General features: G+C 38.1%; 1 non-coding gene across 3 annotated transcripts; it reads left to right on the top strand.

Annotated features, from left to right (window-relative positions):
- The first annotated feature begins 13,533 nt into the window (after window positions 1-13,533).
- LOC114306041 (uncharacterized) lies at window positions 13,534-18,239 on the top strand. 3 transcript variants are annotated; one of them, XR_003644544.2, is made up of 6 exons: window positions 13,534-13,937; window positions 14,115-15,314; window positions 16,309-16,397; window positions 16,792-16,852; window positions 17,209-17,306; window positions 17,961-18,239. It is a non-coding gene; the product is annotated as an uncharacterized LOC114306041 (transcript). The 3 variants fall into 3 exon arrangements; XR_003644543.2 differs by having other exon boundaries at window positions 13,534-15,314; window positions 17,961-18,228; XR_003644545.2 differs by having other exon boundaries at window positions 13,534-14,257; window positions 17,961-18,228.
- The last annotated feature ends 4,374 nt before the right edge of the window (window positions 18,240-22,613 follow it).

Consider the following 22,613-nt stretch of genomic DNA (forward strand, 5'->3'; position numbering starts at 1 on the left):
CAAACCCTCTTCCCAAACACAAATATTTGACCCTACTAAAATGGCCAAAAAATAAAATAGCCTACTAAAATAGCTAACTTCCCAAACGAGACCTATAAAGCATGACTTGGTCCAAATTTTTGGCCTTGTCAAAATTATCTTAATGCCCCTATGCTTAAAACCCCCAAAACGACGTCGTTTTGGGGCATTAACTCTAAACAAAAAATTTAAAAAAAAAAAAAATCAATCCAATAGAAAAACAAAGAAAAATGCAGAGTAGAAAAAGAGAAGAGAGAGAGAGAGAGCACTTTGAACCAGAAGTGAAAATGATAACAGAAAAGATGGCTTGAAGAAGACAGAAGAGACGAACGCGAAGAATAATGCTTCCACCCTTAAACTAGGTTTGGACATTCAAACTAGGGCTTTACTGTTGGGATTTCCATTGAAAATTTAGGATTTTGATTAAGGAACTCAAAAATTAGGGTGCTGTTTTAGGTTGTGATTTTTTTTTTTTTTTTTTTTTTGTAAGTTGGGAAAACTATTTGAATCTGAGTTGGAAAAGTTGAAAATCTTCTATTTTGTGCAAGAGGGTTTTGTTTGTGTCAAACTAAGGTTTTGAATTTAAGATTTCCACTGAAACATTAGAATTTTGATTGAGGAACTCAAAAATTAGAGTTTTGTTTCAAGTTGTGAGATTGTTTATTTTTATTTTTGTTTTCTCAAATGTGAGTTGGCAAAACTATCTGATTTTGAGTTGGAAAAATTAAAAATCTTTTATTTTGTGCAAAGGGGTTTTGTTCTTGTGATTTGTTTCTTTGTTTTATGATCTATTCCTCCTATTAGAATTTTTATTGGAAGGGTTTTCTTTTTGATTTTTCAATTTTGTTTGCTTTATAGGTAGAGAAATGGATCTTTTCATTCACTCACCATTGATGTTATAACGATTCTAGACTAGACCCGACCTGTTCATTGTTTTGGATCTGGGGTTCCTTATCTTGATGGTTGTTCATGTCTTCTTTCATCTCATTCTTTGTTGAGTTTGGTTATTGGAGTGTCTTGGTTGCATTTGAAACAGGTTGGGGAGTTAGTTTTTCAAAACTGTTGTTGCCCAAATTTTGGCTTGTTCGCTCGAGTGAACTTTCTTGCACTCAAGCAAACTTTGAGAACTTCCAATACCTTTTCAAGTCTGCAAAACTAGTGAGAGTGTGGCATTCCTTGCTCGAGCGGTGTTTCATGCGCTCAAGTGGTCTTTCTTGTGCTCGAGCAGTCTTTCTTGTGCTCGAGCAGTCCTTCTTGTGCTCGAGCGGTCTTTTGGAACTCTTAGTACTTTTGCAGGTCTGCAAAAGTACTGGGAGGGTGGTGTTCTTTGCTCAAGCGGTTACTTGGTTTCCTCAAGCGGTCTCTCTTTTTGTGTCTGGTCACTCGAGCAATGTTTTGGTTGCTCAAGCAGTCTGCGCGTATATCATATTGTAAAAGTCACTTTTTGGATCACTTTTTCATCTCTCTCTCTAAATAGTCCAAAAACTCAGATCTTCTTTCTCTCTCTCTAGAAAACATCTTAAACCTCAAATACACCTTGATCTAGTCGTTTCTCATTGTCCTTTGAAGAAAAAGGTAGAGTTCACCTAGAGCTTTCATTTGATCAGAACAAAGTTCATTTTCGGCTTCGTTGAGTTTCAACCCTTGTTCTTCTCTGTCCTTGTCTTTGAGGTAGGGATTTCTCTACACTTTAGAATGATTTTTAACTTGGTTATTTGTCTTTTTAAAGAAATCTTGATATTAGGGATTTTTGAACAAATCTAGGGTTTTGTTTGAAATCAAAAGAGGAATTTTCAAATGAGTTCTTGAAAATGATTGTCGAATTGTAAATGTGGTTGAGTTGTGGTAAAATGATGTATTTTTATCCTTGGAATTAATTTATAAAGAAAATGGGATTTTGCCCTGAAATATGAATATTTGATTTTGTAAAGAGGAAATGAAACTGATGTGGGTTTTATGGAATTGAAAGGATGATAATGATGATGATGATAAAGATAGTGGTGGAGTTGGTTATGCATTATCACTCCCATCTTGAGATTTTGGAAAGTGTATCTTTATTGGAAATTATCTATTTGTTTAGAGATATCTATTTTGGGCTATCAGCAGAGAATAGCTATGATTGTTGTAGAAATTGCATGAGAATTAGGTAAATTGAAACTAATTTCTCATTCATTTACATCGAGCATTGTAACTATTTAACACATTGAAAATGTTTATTATTTTTAGAAAAATGGGTGAATACCTTGGTAAAAACGGGCAGGAGTGTAGTTGTGGTATTATGTTGGCCTGTGTGTCCCTGGTAAAAGTCCAGAAACCCGCGCAAATAGGTGCCGAGCCTTCCGGTCAATACCGGTGAAAGTGGCAATTGGTAATGCTTGTAGCCTACTTGCAAACACGTCTTAGAAATTCTCAATGTTGTATCCATTTCCCTATTTTCTATTGTAAAGGAAATGATTTCATAAATTGTGATATAAACCTAGCATTGCATGGTTTTCGGAAAGAGATATAAAATGTTTTGGCTCAAGCATTGTTTATGCATTCACCTTATAACCTTATTAAGATTTATGCACTGTGATAGAGTTTCTCTACTGGGCTTTTGCTCACCCTATGTGGAAAACCATTTTCAAGTGTTGATGATATGCCTCCGCTAAGGCCGTAGCTTGAGAGGACTTGGAGCCAAGAGCTTATTTTGTTATTGTTGTAATTATTTTTGTACAAGCCAAGGGCTTTATTTGTATTGAGTTTCAAACTCACTTTTGTTGTAACCAAGCATTGACTTGGAAAGTTGTAGCCATTAAGGTATTCATTTATCTATTTAACGTTTATTTCATATCTTTTTCTTATGACACATGCTATAAATTCAAGGTTAGGGCTTATGAATGTCTAGTTGCATGTGCCATCCTTTGTACAACTGGGTCATATGTATGTAAAGATATCATATTCTAAACTGCATTGTTAATTAGTAAAAATTGTGAGATGGTTTCACTGTTATATTTTGGGGGCGTTACAACTTTGTATCAGAGCTACTGGGTTTGAATACTTGGGGATCGGAGGAAATGGTTATTACCACAATGGGTTCCCTTGCTAGATGAGATTAGAAATAACCTGATATGCTATATGATAACATGCTTATGTGACTAAGTGGGTATGAAATTTAATTTCTAAGATATTGATTGCATCTAGGAGTTTCTAGAAGTCCTGTTAGAAGAGCACTTGATCACTGCTATTTCTAACTGGAACTCTGGTAACGTCGTGGGACGATCATTATCTAGAAAGGAAGTTCGAATGTGTTTATGTGACTACGTGTTTATGTGGAGTGAATTAATTGTTGTCCACTGCCTTAGAACGTGAGTGAGTTAGCTTCAGCACATTTATAAATTCGCTAATCTCTTGTGTTACCTTCATTAGGATGTCAGAATGTGGATATGGACATGGTAGTGGTAGGCGTAGCAGGCCTAGATGGCAGGAAGTGCCGTTACCGAATGATATTCTGGCACAGGAGGAAGGGGTTGGTTAGGCCAATATGGCAGAACCAGTTAGTTAGCAAGCCATGAGTGCTTTAGCCCGTGAGATAGCAGAAGTTTTGCGGGAATCCATAGACATTCTCAGAGCTGAGAATCAAGTCCAAGCCCAAGTAGCTAAGATAGGGCCATCATTTCTGAAAAGAGAGTTTTTTCGGTCCAATCCGGATGAGTTTTTGGGGGATCCAAAAGAGCCACTGAAGGTAGATAAGTGGTCAGAGCAGATGGTGAAGACGTTCAAGAAGTTTGGCATCGAGAATGATGGGCTAAGAGTGACCATGGCATCTATCCAGCTGAAGAGAGATACGGGTCAGTGGGGAAAGTATGTGTGTGGGCACATTAGGATGACTTGGGAGGCTTTTGTCAATGCCTTCCAGGACAAGTTTTTGCCTCCCACTGTTAGGGAAAAGTAAGGGAGCAATTTTTGAAGCTCAAGCAGCTTAACACACCGGTGGCCAAGTTTGAGGCTGCCTTTACTAGATTATCGAGGTTTGCACCGAAACTCGTAGTGACGGAGAAATGTTGTTGTCTAGAGTTTGAGAAAAGGTTGAGGATCAAACTCCTTTTCAAGGTGGTTGGGTCTATTACTAGGGACTACCGATGCCTTATGGGGGCGGCAGCTCATCTTGAGACCATGGTTCAGTCGGAGGAGGAGTGGATGAGGGGCTCTGGGCAGAGGAATCAGGAGGTTTAGGGGAAGACTCCGAACAGTAAGAGACAGAGGGGTTCCACCCCACAGCAGTCCCAGGGAGCACAGTCTAGATCCACTTTTCCTGTACCGAGTTCGGGTTCTAGGAGAGGTGGTCAGGAAGGGATCACTTGCTTTAAGTGTGGTCAGACGGGCCACAAGTCTGTAGTTTGCCCATAGAGGGGTGAAGGGCAACAGCCTGCATCGTCTTCGACCCATTCTCAGAGCCAAAGTTAGAGGAGAGGGCAGTCGCTTACCTATTATCAATGTGGGTAGTCGGGGCACTTGAGGGAGTTTTGCCCTCAAGCAGCTAGCACATCTGGTACGTCTGGTTCGAGACAGACACAGAGCCATCAGCCTACACCGTCAGCACAAGCCTCGAGGGCCAATCAAGGAGCCTCTTTGGCTTAATTCGTGTATCAGACTTATGCTTCGAGAGGTGAGCAGGTGGAGCAAAGACCTACGGGACATGTGTATGCTATTACCACACCAGATTTGTTGCCAACACCTTCAGTAGTGAGAGATAACTTTTTGTTGTGTAATTCTATTGCCAATGTTTTAATTGATACTACTACATCACATTCTTTCATTTCGTCTACATTTGCATCAGCATTGCGGTTAGAAATGGCTCAGTTAGCATCTCCACTCAAGGTAGAGTCACCTGTTGGTAGTGAAATTGTGTTGGACCAGGAATGTCGGGATTGTGAGATAGAGGTTGTCGGTCGCCGACTTCCTTTTGCTTTTGTGTTGATTAACATGTCGAGTTTTGATGTTATTTTAGGTATGGATTGGTTGTCATCCTATCGGGCAATTATAGATTGTTACCGTCAAAGAGTCACCGTGTGCACCTCGAGTGGTGATTATTTTTATTTCCTGGGGGACCGAGTTGATAGGGCCTTGTTACCAGTGTGTGATCCACGTGGTCGGGGCGAGCTTAGTCTCCTTCTCGCTACATTCTTGGGTGTTGAGAGCGATGTCGTCTGAGTTGAGTTGCCGAGGGTAGTTTGTGAATACCCAAACATCATTCCCAAGGATCTCACTAGTGTACCACCTCACTGTGAGATTGAGTTCTCTATTGATTTAGTGCCTAGCACAGCATCGATTTCTATGGCACTGTATAAATTTGCACTTACCGAGTTGAGTGAGCTGAAGATTCAACTCCAAGAATTACTAGATAAGGGCTTTATCCACCCTAGTACTTCACCTTAGGGAGCACTGGCTCTCTTTGCCAAGAAGAAGGCTGGCACATTGCAACTTTGTATTGATTATCGAAAGTTGAACAGGGTAACTGTTAAGAACAAATACCCATTACCTCGTATAGATTACTTGTTTGACCAGTTGAAGAGGTCTTGTTGCTTTTCTAAGATAGACTTGAGATTGGTCTATCACAAATTAAGAGTGAAGAATGAGGATATCTAGAAGACGGCATTCTGTACGCGATATGACCATTATGAGTTCTTAGTGATACCTTTTAGGTTAACCAATGCACCGGCTTTGTTTATGGATTTGATGAACCGGATCTTTCATGAGTTCCTAGACCATTTTGTAGTTGTCTTTGTTGATGACATGTTGATATACTCACCACCCTCTGAGAATGAGCACGATGAACACTTACGTGTTGTACTTGAATTACTTAGAGCCCACAAATTGTATACTAAGTTCGGGAAGTGTGAGTTCTAGTTTAAGGAAGTGAAATTCTTAGGCCATGTGGTGTCCGGGGAAGGAGTAACTGTAGATTCTTTCAAGATTGAGGCAGTACAAGATTAGGAACAACCTAAGAATGCCTTTGAGATCTAGAGTTTCTTGGGATTAGTCGTGTATTATTGTCGTTTTATGAAGGATTTCTCTAGATTAACCTCACTGTTGACTAGATTAACGATGAAGGAAATTAAGTTTGTATAGAGTGAGACTTGTGAGAAATCGTTTCAAGAACTTAAGGTTAGACTTACCATTGCTCCAATGTTGATTATTCCAGAGTGGGGTTTAGGTTATTCAGTGTATTGTGATTCGTCTAGGGAAGGTTTGGGTTGTGTCTTGACACAAGAGGGGAAGTGTAGACACCCCATTTTTGACCGTCCTCAAGACGCGAACGTCACCGTTTGAACACTCGGTGATTATCCATGTTTGTGTTCGTTTGGAGTTCCCGGGGATCTCGACTACGCGCCCTGCCTCAGGATCTCCGAACTTGACCATTTTGTGTCTGGTTTTGCACCAAACACTTGTGTTTTGCCTTGGAGGGGCAGGGAATGCCTTGTGAGGCACCCCCACACACCACCGGCAGTGGCTAGAGGTCACCGGCTGGTTTTTGATGCCATCGGCACTTTTTGTTGCCGGTCGGCACTATTTGTTGCCGGTCGGCACTAAATTTTGTCAAAATGACATTTTTGGGCAGCCGACCACTGTTCATCTACTTTATGTAGATATTTTGTGCCAGCTGTGATAGCTGGGATTTCCCTCTAAGCAAGCTTGTTGTATAAGCTTTGCAAGAGGGACTTCTATAAGAGAAGGGGTCTTCTCCTTGTTCTAGGTTAGAGACTTTGAAGGTAAAACCAGAGCTTACACATATAGATACACCCTATCTCTATATTTCCCTCTCTCTCCTCCCTTGTGTATGTTTCTTGGCCTAAAAGTGTGATTTTACCTTACTTTTGCACCAATACACACACTATTACACCTTGCTCCGAGATTGAGGACTTTGAGGGTTGATTCTTGAGTTTTTGGGCTATTTTTGATCAAAAGAAGAGGGCTGCCTTGGCTGTTCTTAAAGTGTGCTTCAAAGGTGAGCATTTTACTTTAGTTTCCCCAAACTTGCACTAGCTTTTTACCTATCCTACTTGTTGATTTAGCTTTTGTGCATAACATAAAAAAGGCTTATATTTTCATGCTTAAGAACTTTCATTAAGAGTCTTTTATGGTTTGAGTTCAAACTCACCCTCTTAGGCCTTATTTGGCCTTTTTTGTTGCCTCTTTGGTAAGGCCTTGTTTGCTTAAGTGTTTTGGTCCTCTCACCACTGAAAACCAGTGGATTTTCAGTGGTGAGGAAGGTGGTTTGAAGTCTTGCATAGGGGAGGGACACCCCTCTCCCTTCATTGTCTTGTTTCCTTGCATTTTAGCTTAAAAGGGTAACATGCATGCTTGATCATTTTTGGCCCCATTTCAGAAGTTTTTTGGGTGTTTTGGGTCATATGTGATCTCTGTTTTTGGCCGGATTTGTACCCATTTGCATGCTTAATATACTTGCTTTACATTCCTCCATTTGGCTTAGAAATGCATCTTGTGTTTAGGCCATGATTCTTGCATGTGTTGGCTTAGTTCCATGAAGGTGTTGGCATTATTTTATCATGTTTGAGGTCTATTGGCCATCCATTTCAATCATGCTTGCCTTGTTTGGTGTCATCTCCTTGTGTTTTGGCTTGTAAGCTTTGAGCATATTGACCTCTAGGATGCATAGCTATGACCATCCTCATGATTTGCCATCATTTAGGGTCACATTTCAGTCCATGAATCATGTTTATATGTGTGCATGTGTGACCTCTTTCATGCCTTGAGGGTGTGCCCTTTTATGCCTACATATGAGCCTTGGTGCATACATCTCTTTGGAGCCACTTTAGCTGCCATATTAATGGGTTTTGGAGTCCATTTTTGCATGTTAAATTTCTGTTTTGGCTTGTCTAAGTCATGCCATGAGTGGTCATGTTGGTAGGAGTGAAGTGCCTCCTTTTTGTGCCTTAACCTTAGGACCATTGGTTTGCTTGTTAGCATGAGTATTGGTCCACCTTTTAGGCACTTTTTGGCCACTGTTTTGGGGTGGATCAAGGCCTGCCCCTTTATGGCATAAGGCTCTCTTGCATGCTTGTCTTATGTCCATTGCATAATTGTCTCATCAAGTGTGGTATTGCGTTGATTCTATTGCTTAAATTGTCCATATTTACATTGCATTTGCATCTTGTATGCCTAACATTGCATGCTTGCCATACTAGTTGCATAACACTTCGTATGCCTTGCATCTTGATATCATGTTGCATTTTGAGCCATGTTTGCATAACATGCATTGCATTGCTTGGTTTGGGGTGTCAAACCTAGTGTGAGGGTTAAAGGGCATTCATACTATAAGTGATGTAACGTGCCTTAACTCTCGGTCACCGGGGCCTTTGACTTCGACATGATAAGGCCTTGGTCCTCATTTGTGTGTTGCATGCATTTTTTTATCAAATGGCAAGCTCGATCTCTTGGGCTATCATGCACCATTGATGGCTCGAGTATCGAGGGCCATGTTCCCCTAAGTTCGACACATGATGGGAAACATGACCATGCTCACATGTGCCTGAAATCCCATGCCATATACTGTCTGTTCTCTGTTGCTGTCAAAACTGTCTCCTGCAGGAAGTTTCTGCCGACCGGCAGAATTCAGTACCGACCAGCCATTGGTGAATGGCCGATAAATCCAGAAGCAGCCGATGGAAATTATGCACTACCGGTGGGAAGTTCCCCCAGCCAGTGGTACTCTGCAGTATGCAATAAACCTGTCCCAGCATTTTGGAATTTTTCAGAGAGATAGGGCAGTGTAAGCAGAGACAGCCTTGGTATGGTGCGGGTTTTCCGGGCAAGGCAGGTTCGAGCATGCATCATTCGCGCATCTCGAGGCGGAGGCTGTGGCCATCTTTCTCCTTCATTTTGCATTCTTTCTATTAATTAAGTAGAAATTCTGTAATAATTAATTTATTTGTTATTCGGACTGTAATATTTATTTGTACCCTCCGAGCGAGGGCAAATCTGTAATAAGTGTGTGTGAGTGGGGTGTATGTCTTCCAATCCCATGTCTTTCTTCCCTTTTATTTACCTGCTTATGATGGTAGACTAGGGCATATTTAAAATTAGCATACCTTATGCAATGCATGCGTGCATTCATACATCTGTCCTACATACACAGGGCTCGGTACATCATGCTAACTGCATTTGTATTTCAAATTCCAAATTGAATACGTGCATCAATTGGTTGCATTTCACATGCCATGTTTAGGTTAGCCGAGCCTACTCTAAATTGCATCTTGCATGTGTTGCATTAGTCAACTTGACATGAACTAGGACATGCATGTTTGCTAACTAGTTTGTTGTTTTGGCACGGAGTACGATGTAAGTATTTTTGCTTTAGCATATTGCATGCGTGTGAATGTTGCCATGATAATGTGCTTACCATGTGGCTAAGTGCTTATATGAGATAAACTGTTTGAATGCCCGTGGGTGAAGGTTGGATTGTTTGAGTTGGAAAAACTCGTTGAAATCCATGTTTTAGCCTACTTGCGAGTAGCAAATTCCAAAGCGCTTTTCAAAGCAAACGGATATGCAATGTTTGTTTCCAAATTAGGCAATCTAGTCTATAATTGTTTGCTGTGCGCATAACATAGTAATTCTAGGCTAATAATCGGGATAAGAACACATAACGTTTTCAAAATCAGATATCATGGTTAGTAGAGGCCGGTCTTCGGACCGGGCGAAAGGGGGTGCTCATAGCTGACCTTCCCCAATCGTACCCTAGCTCCCGAGCCGAGACAACTCCGGTGATGACGGACATGTGGCCTTCAGCACTGAGTCAGGGTTTCCTAAATTCCCCCTTAAAAAATATTTAGGTGGCGACTCTGTATCTGGCAAAGCAGTCCATGTTTGGCACTTCTTTTCAAAAATCTGTTTTCTCAAAACAATTTTCCAGATTTGGACTCTTTGGTTCAAGATTAAGAACCGTGACACAAATCGAGTCCGAACTGTAGCGGGGTCCCTCGCGGGCGCGTGCTACAGGAAGGTAGTAGCATATAGCTCACGGCAATTGAAAACACACGAGAGAAACTATCCTACACATGACTTAGAGCTAGCAGCAGTGATCTTTGTCTTGAAAATTTGGAGACATTACTTGTATGGTGAGAGGTTTGAGGTATTCTCCGATCATAAGAGTTTGAAGTATATGTTTTCATATAAAGATTTAAATCTGAAGCAAAGAAGGTGGATGGAGTTTATGGAGGATTACGATTTCAAGTTACATTATCATTTGGGGAAGGCTAATGTACTAATCGATGCCTTGAGTAGAAAATCCTTTAGCAGTGTAGCTAGTATTGTCATCCAGGAATGGGAGATGTTAGGCGCTATTGGCGAGTTTGACTTGCATCTTGGCGAGTCTGTTGAGTCGACAACTTTGTTTACTATGGTTGCACAACCTACACTTGTGAGCCGAGTTATGGAAGCACAGCGAGGTGATCATGAAGTAAATCCATCCGGGAGAAGATATCTAGATGGAAGGTAGAGAAGGGCTTGAACGTGCATTCTGACTCTAGTGTTAGATATCTTGACTGTTTTTTCGTGCCGGAGTCTTGTAGAGAGGAGGTACTCCGAGAGTTCCACTATTCATGCCTTACAATACATCCGGGAGGCACAAAGATGTAGCACGACCTTAGTCTCTAGTTTTGGTGGAGGGGGATGAAGAGAGACATAGCCTTGTTTATATCGAGGTGTCTTACTTGTTAATAAGTGAAGGCCAAACATCAGAGGCCAGTGGATTTGTTGCAACCCTTGCATATAGCTGAGTGAAAGTGGGAGCATGTCACGATGGATTTTGTTGTGGGTCTTCCAAGGACTCAACGGGGTAATGATGTCATGTGGGTGACAGTCGACCAGTTAACTAAGTTAGTACACTTTGTACCTATGCGCATGAGTGACTCGGTAGATTATCTTCCTGACCTATACGTTAGGGACATAGTTCAACTTCATAGGGTCCCAGTGACTATTGTTTCGAATAGAGATCTGTGTTTCAAGGCTCAGTTGTGGCAGAGCCTATAGAATGCCTTGGGCACTAGATTGACATTTAGAACCGCCTATCATCCTTAGACTAACGAGCAGTCAGAGCGTACCATTCAGATCCTAGAGGATATGCTTCAGGGTTATGTTCTTAACTATAAGGGGTCGTGGGAGAGACACTTGCTCTTAGTAGAGTTTGCCTACAACAATAGCTTTCAAGCGAGTATTACCATGGTACCATTTGAGGCCTTGTATGGCCAACCATATAGATCTCCTATATGTTAGGCCATGGTGGGTGATGCACCTATATTAGGTCTTAAGTTAGTCTCGGAAACAACGAAGAAGGTTGCATTTATTTGTATGAGGTTGGTTTCAACTTAGAGTCGTTAGAAAAATTATGCCGACCGTAGGAGAAGACCGTTATCATTTGAGGTAAAAGATCACGTCTTCCTGAAAATATCACCTAGACGCGGTTTGATAAGGTTGGGAAGAGTAGAAAGTTGTCTCTTAGATTTATTGGGCCTTTCGAGATCTTAGAGCGCATTGCGGAGGTAGCTTATCGTTTAGCCTTACATCCACAACTTTTCGGGGTTCATGACATGTTTAATATCTGTATACTTCGAAAGTATGAGTCGGATCCGTCACATGTGTTGGATTGGACCGAGTCAGAGATAGATGAGGATGCCTTATATGAGGAAAGATCAGTTAGAGACCTAGATTTACAGGACCAAGTCTTGTAAGGCAAGACAATTCCATTAGTAAAGGTGTTATGGAGACACCATAGTGTTGAGGAGGCGACTTGGGAGCTGGAGGCGGAAGTTCGTGAGACGTATCTGGACCTTTTTGTTAATCTTTGAAACTTGTAATGAAAATCTTGTTATGTTGATCAAAGGTAACATTGTTTATGTTTTGAAAAAGTGAATTGTATATTTAGTATTGAGAACCTTGTTTATCCTTGTTATAAGAATGAATAACCATTGGATGGGCCACGATTATGAGTTGTTGTAATTGATTTAAATACAGTGGTTATTGTGTTGATTTTAAAATTTCGAGGATGAAATTCCTTAAGAGGAGAGGTTATAACGATTCTGGTTTAGATCTGACCCGTTCATTGTTTTGGATCCAGGGTTCCTTGTCTTGATGGTTGTTCATGTCTTCTTTCGTCTCATTTCTTGTTGAGTTTGGTTATTGGAGTGTCTTGGTTGCATATGAAACAAGTTAGGGAGCTAGTTTTTCAAAACTGTTGCTGCCCAGTTTTTGGCTTGTTCGCTAGAGTGAACTTTTTTGCGCTCGAGCAAACTTTGAGAACTTCCAGTACTCTTATAGGTCTACAAAACTACTGGAAATGTGGCATTCCTCGCTCGAGCGATATTTCTTGCATTCGAGCGGTCACTTGGTTCACTCAAGTGGTCTCTCTTTTTGTATTTGGTCGCTCAAGCGGTCTGCGTGTATATCAGATTGTAAAAATTACTTTTTGAATCACTTTTTCATCTCTCTCTCTAAACATTCCAAAAACTCAGATCTTCTTCCTCTCTCTCTAGAAAACATCTTTAAACCTCAAATACACCTTGATCTAGTGGTTTCTCAACCCTTATCATTTGGAGAAAAAGGTAGAGCTCACCTAGAGCCTCCATTTGATCGGAACAAAGTTCATTTTCGGTTTCGTCGAGTTTCAACCCTTGTTCATCTTTGTCCTTGTCTTTGAGGTATGGATTTGTTCACACTTTAGTATGATTTTTAACTTAGTTATTTATCTTTTTTAAAAAATCTTGATATTGGAGATTTTTGAATAAATCTAGAGTTTTGGTTTGAAATCAAAAAAGAGATTTTCAAATGGGTTCTTGAAAATGGCTGTGGAATTGTAAATGTGGTTGAGTTGTGGTAAAATGATGTATTTTTATCATTGGAATTAATTTATAAAGAAAAGGAGATTTTGCCCTGAAATGTGAATATTTGATTTTGTAAAGAAAAAATGAAAATGATGTGGGTTTTATGGAATTGAAAGGATGATGATGATGATGGTGGTGGTGGAGTTGAAGTTGGAGTTGGATATGCATTATCACTCCCATCTTGAGATTTTGGAAAGTATATCTTTATTGGAAAGTATCTATCTATTTAGTGATATCTATTTTGGGCTATTGGTAAAGAAAATTGTTGCAGAAATTGCATGAGAATTAGGTGAATTGAAACTAATTTCTCATCCATTTACATCGAGCACTGTAACTTATTTAACACATTGAAAATGTTTATTGTTTTGAGAAAAATGGATAAATACCTTGGTGAATCTGGGTCATGTTGACCTATGCTTTTTACTCCAATTTTCATCTTTTGATTACTAGTAACACATGTTGGCCTGTGTGATCTGTTATGGGTGTATGATCTTTTTTTCTTTTTACATTTGAGCTCATCAGATCTGTTAATGGTGATGATGATGATGAACAGATCTGTATGATAATAATGAACATATCTCTCTCTCCCTATGTTGTTGGTTGTCATTGAATATGATGGTGTTATAATCACTACAAGAAAAATAGGATACAACCACATTTTTTTTCCTGGCGTTTTTTAAAAACGTTGTGAAATTTTTTATGATTTTTCACCTTCTCAGCCAATTTAATTATTTTATCTCGTTTTGCACGCCGTTATTAGAAAACTGTGAAATAACGTTTATTTGTGATTGAAAAGGCAGGTTTCTGATCAAAAGAAGAGAACAGAGGCGTGACTTTTGAGAGAGAGGGAGGGAGGAAGGGAGGGAGGGAGGAAGGGAGGGAGGGAGAGGGGCAAAGAGAGAAATCAGGGCCTTGGATCTTCGATCTCCATCGATTCTTTGGTTGTATGATCTGGAAATTCTTGTTCTGTACTTGATTTGAGTGTATCTCTGTAATATCGTTTGAATCCCTCTTATCTAAGTCGATCTAGGGCTCAAGGTTAGAATTTTCTGATATGGATTTGCTACATTCACATAAGATCTGTAAAATTTCATGGCTTAAACTAACGATTTATAGTTGATTTCTAGTTTCTTTTATTTTGTTTTGTATTTTCTCTTTCTAAATCTATTTATCTAGGGTTTTGAGTGCCGTGTTAATGTCTCTGATCATGTACAGGATAAGCAAGCAGCGTTGGATCTGGATCGTTAGCAACAGTGAGTAGAAGCAAGCTCAACGATGTAGAGATGTAGATCTTATTCTCAGATCTGTTCTCTATTCGATCAGATTTGCTCTCTCTATCTCTCTGATCTGCTATTATGGTAATATCAAATCTGCTCTCTCAATCTCTCCGATCGAATTTCATGAATTCTCTTCATTGCTCTATGAGATTTAGACCTTTCTCTCTGGTTTTTGATCATTATCTTTGTCACTCTATCACATTTTCCTTATAAAAAATGTCAAAAACAGTTTCTAAAATTGGTGTTGGTAACTAGTTCGTTGATACTCTTCTATGCGTATTGATGATGACCGATTTGTAGTTGAGGGTAGTATTTCCTGGTGAGTAGTTCGTTGATTGATTCTTATCCTATTGACATGAATTTTTTTATGGATTTTTTTGTTGGAATAGCTTGTTGATATTGTGATTCTTATTGTACCATTTCCCTTGCATGTCAAATGTTTGATAAAATGTGTCAATGGAAAACTTTTGTTATTTTTTTTTTTACCTTTCAATTTTTAGCCAAACATCAAAAAATAAAAATGATGATGGAACTTTACTGTAAAATAAACTTTCGTCAGTGTAGTATTTTCTGCCAATCTGAAAGGATATTATCTCTGTCTCTATCGTTATGATGGCCCATGCCAATGAGGTTCCAAAAAAAAAAAACTAGAGAAACTAATATTAATCTTGCCTAACACAAAAGAAAACTCTAAACTTCAAATGGTTTTGTAATAAGAACTACATAATGCCAAAATATTTATAATCCCAACATACATTTTAAATATCCCAAATCACTTTTACATATTTTTATTCATTCTTTACAAATTTAAATGCACTTTATACATGTTTTCCAACGCTGTTTTTAGCATTTCCCTTGGAAAAATATTATGGCACTGATATTATGACAGTCTTGTTAGAATAAATCAATTGATGTCTTCTTGTATTGGTCAATCCCAAAACACATAGTGGTTGTAGATTATTAGACTGATTGCACTTGCATTAGTTTGATTTTTCGTATTCCCTTTTTTCTCATTTGCTCATTCTCTTGTTTGTTAAAGAACTACACCTGTGTTGTATTTGGTGCCTTATATTTCACATAGCTGTTGTCAAGACTTGGAGAAAGGAAGGTGATCGCTGGCATAGATTAATATTTTAAGGTCTAAATTCCTCTTCAATTTTATATATTCATCTACATCACAAAAATACAATTTTTGAAACAAACCTAAACCCACTTGAGTTGAGTTGGTTTGTTCTACTTACCAAAAAAAGAGTTGGTTTGTTCTCTCTGCCTGTTGGCATGTCATCACCTGTAATGCCACCTGGACACTGGACTAAGCTGTAACTTGCTGCTAAGGGATGTTGTCTAATTTATTCGGAGCGATACTAGTGTGAAGAAATTCGTGCATAGTTGTTGAGGCATGGTGAAGATATTATATGCTAACCTCTGTCATTGTGAACCTGTTGCATTGTTTCTATAGACAATCAGCACTCTTAGGGCGGAATCCAGTATTGAGAAAAATAGCTGTCACTTGGCCAAGTCTTGGTATTTTGAACTTATAGATTATGGATAAATATGAGAATTAAACTTATTTGAATAAATCCTACTTTTTTACAGTTGCAATGATAAGGAATTGTGTTTATATTCTACCTTGAGTACTACTCATTTCTCTCATGGTTCATCAAATATTTTTCTACCATTGTTTTTTCAGTTGGTTTAGTAAGTTTGCCTCCAATAAGTGTCCCCTAACCTTACAGTTTTTTATTCTATTTAAATTCGATTGTTCTTGTGTTTTGTCCAATCATCAAGAAGCTTTGGGTTTTCAATCATAATTGTAATATGTGGCAGATAAAGATTTTCAAACCCCCCAAGTGCATTCAAAGTATGCAATGAGCATCTTTGTGTGCATTATGCAGTCTGCTTTGCGCTTGAAGATGATAGGGAAATGTGAATTTTTTTTGGGCATGCTTTTTAATTGATTTTTATGGGCAAGTAACATTTTTATAATTTAGCCTGATATTATAGGAGCAGAATTCTTAATTTTTAGTTGGCAAATATGGCTTATGGAGCTTCCATCCTATTATAATTAATTGTGAATCATACCTGTAGGACATAATTAGATGGTTAATTTTATCTCATGTTTGACATGTCAGGTTCAAATCTACAGCGGATAATTAATGATAGTCGTGCTGATGTTGATTCTAATTCATCTGATTTTTGGGTGATGGTGGCAACTCTAAAGGTAATTTCTCAGATTTTGGAAGCTCTATTGTTTGTGGGGCTGATTCTTAGTTTGTGAATATTCTCATGTATTTTGCTCTACTTAAATCACTTGGGCTCTTGGTTTGTTTTTTAGTACTTGTGCTCTATGCCCAATTCTCTATGTAGCCTTGTCAATTCCATGGATAAACAAAGCTTGCTACTTTATATATTGCTTGTTCAAGATTTAATTTTAATTTTTCAATATAATCTAGTTGAACATAATGGCGAAAACAATTAATATACAACATCTTATGTACCAATAGGGTTGTTCTAAAGATGTAAATTGTTGTGCTCTGAGAAATTTAGTCAAAATTGTTCCATTTTTAGTGTTTAAGCAATTTCTCTGTCCTATTACTAATGAGATTCTTGAGCAGGTTCATAATAATTTGGCGTCAGTTACCCAAGTTATTGATCCAAAGCTTCATCAGCATTTAGGTACTGTTTTTAAATTAATGTATGTTCATTCCTTAATATAGTTGATAAAAGAAATCTTCATTTTTGTTAGTCAATAAAAATTTGCTCCAAATGTATAAAGTTAGTTGGGCGGGAACTTTTTTAAATTGGGCCTATAGCTAATGAATAAATTACCAAGGCATAGAAACAAGGTTTTAGAGTTGAGAAAACATAAGAGATAAAGTCATAGGTAATTCTTGTAGGTTTTAGAGTTGTATGGATGCAATTAGGACACCTATACTTGATGTATTATTAGTTCCTTTTCTTGTTTGAACATCTCATCATAAAATTATTAGCTAAATTAACAATAAACTGTGTCTTCTGATCTTGGAATGCAGAAACCCTAGGTGGAGGTGACTATCTATTTGCTTTCCGAATGCTTATGGTTTTGTTTCGTCGCGAATTCTCTTTCGGCGATTCATTGTACCTTTGGGAGGTATGATTCAATCTCTCTTGCACCTTTTTAATGTTTGGAACGAATTGATTGAAAATGGAACCATATTCAAGTGTTTTTGAATTACATAGAGAGCAATATGGGACACTTTATCATTATTATTAGAAAAATAAAATGAAACATTTGGAGGATTCTATGGCCTTTAAGGAAAATGCGAAGAAAATTGTATTGTGTGGTAGATCTTATTGTTTTGATGTTATATAAATCTGAATTTTGTAGTTGATAAAAGAAGACTATTTTTAGGTAATTAAATCTTTTCGTAGTTTTTACTTGTACTTCCCTTTGCAATTTCTCACTCCTCATTGAGTAGTTCCATCATATACCAAGTGCTCAGTGATGATGATCATTCTGTATTATACCTACTTACAGATCAATTTACCATATAGTTTGAATTGCATTTCAAGGGTTATTGCAGCTCTCATCTTTTCTTCTGTTATTATTTTATTTATTTTGTGCACAATCTATATTGCATATTGTGAATACAATGTATAAATAATTTTTTTTTTATTCTACATGCACTTCGAAATTTCATAATTTCTTTTCTTTCTAGCTTTCTTGACATGGTATGCAAGAGTATGTAGATTTTCCAGTCATTCAAGTTTACTGAAGTTGTGTTAATGGAATTGGATGATTTAGGTATGGAATTATCATTTTGGTGAAGATAATGGATGACTTGATGAAGCTGAAGAGAGCAGTGGATGAAGTTATTTTCAGAGAATTTGGAGAGAACACTTAATATTATTATTATTATTATTATTATTATTTGTATTATCATAGTGTTTTAAGGGTTTTTTTTATTTTTTTATTTTTATGAAAAATTGAAAAATGAATGCTCATTCACATTAATGTTATATATTTTAAGAATGGTGATGGATAATATAGGTTTGGTTTGAGTAAAAGTCAAAAAGATCATTAATTATGATTTTTCAATTTTTTTTTTAAATGACAGAAATGGCGACGTTTTTAAGAAAAACGTCGCAAAATGTCGTCATGATTACGTCAGAGATAACTCCTCTAACGGGCATAGTTAACAGTTGTTAAGAGAATTAAAGGTGTTTTAGAAAACGTCGTTTAAAGTTTTTAGCGGCGTTTTTAAAACGTCACAAAGATACAACGACGGCCGCATCATCGACGAATTTTATAAACGTCGTTTATTCTTTTTGCGGCGTTTTTCTAGCCTATTGCGGCGTTTTAAAAACGCCGCTAATTCCCCATTTTCTTGCAGTGAATACATTGTATATGTATGATATTTGGGAGAAGAAAGGGGATATACTCCATATGAGGGAGGATAAAGGGGATGGACTCCAATTAAGTTGGCCTGTGTGTCCTGAGTGTAAGTCCCGAAAACCGCGCATATACATGGGTGCTGATTCCCGCGGATGAAATTTTTGTAAAATGGCAAATTGAAGTATTGTGTATTGATTATGTATGCTTGAGAATCACTGAGTTGTAGTCTCAGCTGAGTTATCCGAATAATAATGAACGTGACTCATGAATTGAGGTGAAATGAATTGATACGAATGAAATTGAGATAAGACGAACTGGAATAAAAGAGTTTGGCATATTATGATCTTGTAAGATCTGATTGATTCTATAATGGTTATTAAACATGCATTTTATGCTTATATCTTTGTTAAAATTCAAATATAGTGTTAGATTGTTTCTACTGGGTTTTGGTTCACCCTATTGGGAAAAACTATTTTCAGGTGCTTGTACATGCCTCCGCCTAGACAGTAGCTTGGAAAGACTTAGAGCAAGGGCTCATTTTTGTTGTATTTAATTTGTATAGCCAATGGCTTTAACTATATTGAGCTAGACTCATTTTGTTGTAACCAAGGAATAACTTGGAAAGATGTAAGCTGTTAGGGCATTTAAATATCTGTTCAACTCATCTTTTGATTACTAGTAACACATGTTGTAGTAGGGATGGCAATTTAAACCCGGCCCGATGGGGACCCGATCTCCCGACCCCGATTTGAGCGAGTTTTCAGCGAAAATTACCCTCCATAGGGCCGGGATGGTATTAAAAATTGAATCCCCAATCAATTTCGAGCCGGGGACGGTGATCAGTATTCAAGCCTCAGCCCGTCCCCGACCCCGTCCTCGACCCCGAATTTCCCCGAAGTAATATTACCATTTTATCCCTCTATATATATATATGTAAACCAACCCTTTCACTCACACAACAGCACCTCATACTCACCTCATCACCGCCTCTCATATGTCTGTCTGTCTCTCTCTCTCTCTCTCTCTCTCTCTCTCTCTCTCTAAAACCGTCCGCCAATCTCCATCCTCCCATCACTACCGATCTCCCTCCTCTTATCACCGTCGAGATCTGAGTTCACTTTCCCAGACCTCTGTCACTATTTTCAACTACCGATTGAGCCACCACAACTCCATCGTCTCTTTTTCTTCTCCAACGGCAGTGAGGCCAAGCTTGCCGAATCACCGCCACCATCACCACTGTTTGTGGCAGTTGCAGTGACACCATCCGACCAAGCTTTTCCGATCCAGCAGTGACACCATCCGGCCTTGAGGCCAAGCTTCGCTGATCTCTGTCGCGGCCCTCGCCCTAGATCTGGAATTTTTCCTCTCTCTCTCTCTATTTGTTATATATATATATATATATATTAGATTTAAGTATCAGATCTCTCTCTCTCTCTCTCTTTCTATGTTGTTGTTGATAATGATGATGATAAACAGATCTCTCTCTTTCTATGTTGTTGTTGTTGATGATGATGATGATGATGATGAACAGATCTGTTAGATCTGATTTTTTTTTTTTTTTTTTACATTTGAGTTCATCAGATCTATTAATGGTGATGATGATAATGAACAGATCTGTATGATAATGATGAACATATCTCTCTCTCTATGTTGTTATTGTTGTTGATGATGAACAGATCTGTTGGACCTAATTTTTTTTTTGGCCGGGAATTTTCGGGGTCGAGGAAACCCGATCCCCGTTAGGGGGCGAAGGCGGGGGCAAGGGCAGGGGCAGGGGCAGGGGCAGGGGCAGGGGCAGGGGCAGATATAGGTTCCCTGTAGGGTATCGGGACCAGGGACGGGGGAATTTCCACCGTTGGGGATCGGGGACAAGGAGTGTGATCCCCAGCCTCGCCCTGCCCCGCCCCGCCCCGCCCCGCCCCGTTGCCATTCCTATGCTATAGATTCAGGATAGGACATTTATAAATATATATCGCATGTGTCACCTTTTGTATGTTAACTCTGATGAATGAAAGTAAGTTGTTTCAATCTTATTTCTGCAAATGAGATGGGTTTGTCATATTCATTTTGGGGCATTACAGATTGCCGATATTTCATGTTCTTACCAGCATTCTAGGTTTGAGGTGGAAACATTGGTAATGAAGGTCTATTTTTTTCTTCTCTAAGACTGATTTCGTACGTTCATCACTTCTAGATATCAAGGCTTGTAATTGGTAGTTCAATTATTGAATTTCCCATGACCTATTTAATGAATGTATGTTAACATCCTTCATACAAGTATATGACTCTGGCCAAATTCTTTGGAATAACTTGGTTGAACATCCCTACACTCCTTGAATTTTTTACAGTTTAATAATATCCATTATCTACCTATATTTTCAAAATTTGACGAGCAATCATAAACTTCTACAAAATAGAAATTAAATGTCAAAAGGATATGGATAATGATCGCTATAACACCTTCTCAAAATTTTTCATACAAGATTAGAGAGTAAAATATTTCTCATAGATAGGGAAAGGAGCATTATGAAACTAATAAAATTGTAAGGATGATGTATGGACTTGAAAATGTTATGAGATAGACTATGAATTGGTGCATGCTTAGATGCACACATTCATCCCAACAAGCATATGTGGTTAACTGAAAGAAATGGTTAGTAAGCTACTTGTGTTAAGACATAGTTTGGAATCTTTGGAAAGACAATCTTCTATTTTTCTTTTCTTTTTTTGAAAAAATAAAACCCTCCCTGATTATTTAGCAGAAAAATTAGAATAATAAATGTGTAATCTGTGGTGTGTTGTGTAATTGAAGAAAGGCAGTTGAGAGCTTTCAGAGAAAGCAAAAAAAGTAGTGACAGGAGAAGATTTTCTATAGCTTCTATTGTGTTAAGTAGAAAAGCCTTGTAAAACTAAATTTGGAAGAATTGTTCTAGTATGTAAAATGTACAAAATGTTTTATATAGTGCTAGCATCTATTTTTGCTCTATCAATACTGAACTATTGCCTGTGCAATTACATGTATAGGTATTTAAAAGAAAAAAAAATATATGTTGAAATATATATTTCAACTATGTACACTTTTTGTCGTCTATTTTTATTTTATTTTTTCCTTACCAATAATGATTGAATATTCAAATGCAGATCTACAGTCCTAATTACATTTAGTCTTTCTTTTGAATAAAGTTCATTTTTCAACACCAACAGCACAAAGGTATACAATTTTAACAATTATTCTTACATTTCTCAATATTGTTGGACAAGTTATGACATTATACCCAATCTTATTCCCCACAATACCACTAAGAATTAGTGGTAAAACTTATTAAATCACAATCCAATTTTTTGTTTTTCCCCATATCTATTGACGTCTCTTTTATTATATCATTACTATTGTGAGTTTTTTTTTTTTTTTTTTGGGTTCTCTTGCTAAATAAATCTTTGTTCTTCTAAGCCAAGTAGAATAAATCTTTGCTCTTAATGCACCTGCTCTTAGGGAAGGAATAGTGGACAGATTAAAATGGAATGCAGATAATTCTGGTGTTTTTATTGTTGCTTCTACCTATAAGTGGAGTGAATCATCTTCTGAAGCTGCTAGCAACTTAGCAGGGTTCATATGGAAGAATGTGGCTCCACCTAAGGTGCAGTATTTTGGATGGTTAGCATAGAAAGAGAGGATCAAGACAGCCAGCTATCTTCAGAGACTTGGTGTCCTTAGTGATGCTTCAGCTGTAAATTGTATTTTCTGTAGGAATAAAGTGGAAGATGTAAATCATGTGCTTCTATTTTGCCCTTTTATTTGGAGGATTTGGTCTAATATTATCAGTTGGTGGGGTGTATCTTGGGTAATGCCTGGATCAGTGTCTGGTCTGTTACAGTGGTAGGTTGGGTTTAAACTCAAAAACAAGGAGTTGGCCATCTAGAAAGTCATACCATTGGCGGTGCTTTGGTCTATTTGGAAGTAGAGAAATGAAAGCATTTTTAAGGTTCACTGGTGGATTTTGAAGGGCTGTGTGATTCTATCAAGATCAAGGTTGCATTCTGGGTCAGAACTTCTAACCCCTC

The sequence above is a fragment of the Camellia sinensis genome, chromosome 10, assembly GCF_055761805.1.
Source record: "Camellia sinensis isolate YWXY chromosome 10, ASM5576180v1, whole genome shotgun sequence".
Lineage (NCBI taxonomy): Eukaryota > Viridiplantae > Streptophyta > Magnoliopsida > Ericales > Theaceae > Camellia > Camellia sinensis.